This window comes from Dermacentor albipictus, chromosome 3 (genome assembly GCF_038994185.2).
Source record: "Dermacentor albipictus isolate Rhodes 1998 colony chromosome 3, USDA_Dalb.pri_finalv2, whole genome shotgun sequence".
NCBI classification, from domain to species: Eukaryota; Metazoa; Arthropoda; class Arachnida; order Ixodida; family Ixodidae; genus Dermacentor; species Dermacentor albipictus.
The window spans coordinates 138,526,800-138,532,213 of record NC_091823.1 but is presented as its reverse complement, the minus strand read 5'-3'; the positions used below and the strand labels follow the sequence as shown (position 1 = coordinate 138,532,213).

Below are 5,414 nucleotides of genomic sequence, written 5' to 3'. Positions count from 1 at the left end.
GCGTGCCTCATAATCAGACTGTCGTTCTGGCATGTAAAACCACATATATCAATTAATTGGGCAGTTTTAGCCCATTTTAATCTGTTTCGTGACAATACTGTCATCTAAAAAGCTGTTCAGATCTTCCAAGTTCTTTCTGCTTGGCTGTCACCAAGCTTTGCACATAAATTGCACATAGTACCTTTGTTGAATTCACCCAGCCATTTTATTTCACTCAATATCACACTGGGACAAGACAATGCTCAACACAACTGCTCCTGTACAACAGCCAACACAACTGAAAGACACATCACACGATGTGGCAAACCTGTGCCATATAGTCTTCTCTAAAATAAATAAGGTTGGATAATTTTCAAACGGGCCTTCTATGCCGAACCATCTTGGGTCGGATTTCTTGACCAACTTTAGCCTTACTGCTAATCTACATTCCTATCGCCTAGTGAATACAATAACCAGTAAGTCTATACAAGGCATCCTTATGCCTGCCACCACTAGCACCTGAAGTGCACCACATAATTATCTCCATTCACATCCATCCTAATGGACTTCCCTGGCATAACCAACCAGTCTGGAGCTCCCACATAAACAGATTAATAAATAATCACAGGTAGTGCATAACACACAATCAATCTTTTTTGCACACATCGGCCACTATCTGGTGTTCCATTCAGGTTCTGAAAAGAATTAATGAACCACTATAAGTATACAAAAGTTTGTAAAATGCAACAGGTGAATTAAAGCGCTCAGTTGAGGTTCGACTTATGAAGTAAATTGTGCTAGACGTGTGCAAAATTTTCAGGTAACAAAAGTGAACATTAAAAAAATCTATAAAACAATTACGGTCAAACCCACTTAATACAATATTCAAGTGCTACGAAAATCCCATTGTTATAATTGATCATTGGTATAACCAGGTTGCATGAAGAAAGCAAACTAGGGGTTGGCAGAGCTGTTGTGAGGAAACTATAATGGAGGGGAGGCCAGTGCTCCTCCCCATCCCATTGCTCCATCTGGCTGCTGGCTGTGTTCACTCGTCTAACTGCTTCCTAGGTGCTCCGATCGCATGTAGCCAGCCATGGCTGTCAGCGTTAAAGAATGGCACTGATATAACTATAAAGAGGGGCCATGGGTGGCAAGCGATATGCGAGCTCCGCTGAGGCATTGTTTTGGTAGCACCAAATGGGGGCCTTTAATATATGCGAGAAGGTTGCCGCTGCAGCCTGTCAGCTTGAGAAATCCAGAAGAAATGCTGAGGCAATATTGCCTCAAGCGTCTCACTAGCTTGCAAGAGAAAACCCTATGTCTATCAGCCTTGCCGACATCCTTCCCCAAGGCATCCAGGTGCTCCACGTAGTGCAGCGGAAACTTCCTCGTGGAAACGAAGCACCGGAGGAACTGAATCATCTGCTGGGCCTCTTGTAAGGACAACGTTGAGGCAGCCTGCTCTAAGATGTCACCGCTGCCGTCATTACCATCACTATCCGATGCAAGCATGTTCGCGACGATCGCCTCATCAGTTAGAAACCTTTAGTTTCCTGATCTAACTGAGCACTTTCTTTTCACCTGCAACATTGTGCATTGATGATGATTGGCAGGCAGATCAGCCACCTTCCGTTTCGGCGGCTAGTCAAACGAGGCTGGGAAATCATGCAGCCAGGAACGATTTCGACACAACCAACAAAAATAAACGCAAGCGATTAAGCTGTTTACAGAACTGCGCTAAATGAGGAGCCAGCAAGCAATCTGGGAGTAACGCAGTTGGCACGGTCTGTGCGTGTTTCAGAGGGTGGTGTGGCGTAGAGATATGCGCACAGCCCATTTGTGTTCAGCAGGGTGGAAGGGCGACGGGAGAGAAAAATTTGAAGGCTGGAAAATGAGCGTGCGGCGGCTGTCAGGGCCACCATACAGCAGCTCGAATTTCTCGTTTTCTTTTTTTTCTTTTCAAGGATTTTGCATTTCACTACTTTTCGGCACAGGCACCCAGCAGCCAGACTTCACCATTATAACCAATAATGCAGCATCAGGGCATTGTAGTAAGCGGGTTATTTCATCATGGAACACATACAAAAGTTGATGGTGCAGCAGCTTCTAATTGTTATAGCTAATATATTGTTAAAACCTGTATCGTTATAAGTGGGTTCAACTGTATAAGAACCATGATGAGGCTTGAGGTTATGAGAATTCTTGACAATAGGTTTTTACTCCTAATATCACACATAGGGTACAGGGGCCATTGTACTTGAGGCCTCAAGATTAAATTTAGGCATTCACAGCAGAACAATGCAGTGGGTAATTTTAGGCACCACAACTGCACCTCTAGGGGTTGCAAATCTACAGCTTGAATTTTTGCTTTTATGCATGACAATAATTGTCTGACACATTTTAATAACTATACAATAATCCTTTGGAGATGTTTCTACTTGCTGCAAGGCAGGTATAAAACAGCCAACTTAAATGCTCCCATTAAGGTATAGAAAATTCAGTGGTCTGTTTCTGTGTACATTTCATAATGTAACAGTCCTGTATATAAGAAACGAAGCAAAAAATTCACTTCCTACTCACATTCCTTTCGAAGAAGCTGTGCCAGCTTCACTACCTTTGTAGGAATAGCCAAACGGCGGGCATTGCCCTGGGATCTGCTGCCCTTGGAGGGATTAATATCACATATTTGCCTGCAAGAAAAGCAGTAGTAATGTGAGCATCTCCTATCACCATAGATCTGAATAACTTCACATACACAAGCCTTAAATGCTTTTTGTACTATAACATATCCAAATCCAAACAGCAGCAGTGGATGAGATGACAAACATTTGAGAGATTTTAGTTCAGATATCAAAAGTGCCCAAATTATTGCGAGTTTTTAGACAAGAACAGATTTTAGCTGCAGATATAAACACTTTTGCCCTACAGTTGTTGCAACATCTTACAAGTGTTAGTGCTTGTGAATGTTCCGACACCCCTAAGCCATGGTGACAAACCAACGAGCACCACAGAGTCCAGCTTTTCAAACAACCAAACGTTTCAACAATCCCTTGCTTTGGTCGAGTTGGGAAGAAAGTGCCCAACCAAAGATTGCGACAAAAGACCTGTGCATGTAATTCCATACCTCCATAAAGTTTCAGATAACTTGAAACAGGTCGCAAACCAACACAATGTCAATGTGGTTTATTCAGCACTTAGTAAATTGTCAGCAGTGTGTAACCTTCAAAACAAGAAGCACCAGAAATGAACCCAATTTCATACTAATCACTGGACTAATTACACTGAATGCACTTCAGATATTGTCTATCATATAGCCTTAGATTGTGGACATGTTTATATAGGACGAACCAGTGCTTCAATGACAGGGCCAGACAGCACAATAATGATGGTAGAAAAGGATATGATAGTCACTTGGCTGAACATTGCAAAAAGTGTGCATGCACACCCATGCTTGGAGACACAGCTTTCTTGTGGAAAGGATACACAAAAAGACGACACGAAATCGTTGAAGCATATTTCATAAGGAAAGCAAGTGACAAGTGCATCAGCTGTCCATCTTTGGTTTTGCAAGACAAAGTGACATTTCTTTTGAGGTATATAGGCACATTAACTGATTGACCATACAATCGTGCATATGATCCGATTCATTCACAATCTTTAGTGTGTATGGTGATGAGTGGATGATGTTCCTGAGGTGCAGATCATAAACAGATGTTCGTTTGAAATACAAGTTAAATGGAAGTAGCACTAGTTTTGTCATATGTGTTTCTTTTGTCTTTGTCTTTAGCGCATTTTTATGAACTGTCCAAATGTTTCCTTTTGTTGCCGAAGATTCTGGATTTGAAAAAATGGGTTTACTTTTCTATAACATGCTGCACTATTATCAATATCCAGTGAGAAAAAAGGGTGTGTACATCTTTCTTATAAACTTTCTCAGTGATGATAAAAAAAGTTAATCTGCTCCAGACACCCACATTTTCCTATCAATCATAATTAAAGATGTCAACAATTTGTCTTCATAGATAGGCAAAAGCTTGCGCACTAAAATAGCACAACTCACCTCTGAATGAACTCAAGTGTTGTAGCTGCTCCCTTTGCATAGGTCATGTTAAACACATAGTAGCATAAGAAGGCAAGACACGCTGCCTCTATGAAGCCAGTGCTCTCCGTAAACAACAGCTGCTGCTCGCAAACAACAAAACATTTCTTCTCAAAGATGCCTCCTGCAAGACATAATACACATTTTATAAGCACCAATGAAATTTCTATAGATGATATTCAATATGCAACGGAGACCACATCTACCTGCTAGTCATATCAGTTAATACTTATTCAAACAAACTAGTGCTGCCAATTTTAAGTAATTACGATACCTGGAGGGTCTTTTTCTGCAAATATGTACAAAATTGAGTCTGTCATATTTGTTGAATACAACAATATGTCACGATAACCAAGTACCTTAAAGATAAGTAAATTCACTCCTATAGTCCTTAAATCTGAGTGCCATATGAAGGTGTTTACCTTGGCTAGGACTGCAAGCATTGCATAGCCACAGGAATACGACAAGCTGAAGTGCATTAGCTCCAACTTTACCGCCAGATGTTTAATTACAAAGCTACCATCAAAGTGAAAGAAATACTGCAAGCCTCTCGCCTGTTTTTCCTGCAAGTCAAGTTATGAAAGACAGAAGCATTTGCACATGTTTTACAAACTACACAGGTATTTCTACAATCTTAGTCTGCTCATTATTTTGGACAGCTTGGTAAGATGTTTCACTCTTCCTTATGACAGGCTTTGCTACTTTCGTAGTTAACACACTTCCGAGCAGGCTTAATTATGCGGCACATAAAACTACAAGAACAGGTGCTGTTGCAAAGGCATACAGTCGCCGACTGATTTTTCGGACTTCAAAAATTTGGACATGCTCGATTATTCGGTCTGCTTCGCGGCACGGCCATCCTCCCCATAGACCATAATGTATAACAACTGCTGAAAGTTCAGACACCTTGCAACCTCTTGTCTGATTTTTCGGACACTCCTTAAGCCAACTCAATCGAGAGCATCATGCACCAACTCTGACCGGTGCATGGTTCGACTTGCTGAACGCCATTTTTGCTTTGAACGGAGCCTCCTTGCTGCCCCCAAGAAGCGGCGCTAATGCAAATCCCCTCTCATCATCATCGTTTCTGCTTGGTTCGTAGCTCCAGCAGTTCCGGTCTCAGCTTAGTAATCCATGTCAAGACAATCCAGCAGCCGATTTGTTTCTTCCTTCGTGCACGACGCTGCGAGTAGGCCACGTTTTTCGTTTGTCAACTGGTGTCGGCGTGAGGGTGTGGTGATGTTTGCTTTGTGTGCTATGTCGAGGTTGCGATGATGAAATGCAACATACGGAAACATCATGTCAGGTGTCTAATGGCGCCGACAGTGCCCGC

The 5,414-nt window shown here is 42.0% G+C and overlaps 1 long non-coding RNA gene across 1 annotated transcript; it reads right to left on the bottom strand.

Annotated features, from left to right (window-relative positions):
• Positions 1-5,092, bottom strand: LOC135917847 (uncharacterized). Its single transcript, XR_010569432.2, has 4 exons — positions 4,988-5,092; positions 4,043-4,205; positions 2,563-2,672; positions 1-674 (listed from the first exon to the last, which is right to left on the bottom strand). It is a non-coding gene; the product is annotated as an uncharacterized lncRNA (long non-coding RNA).
• Between the last annotated feature and the right edge of the window lie 322 nt (positions 5,093-5,414).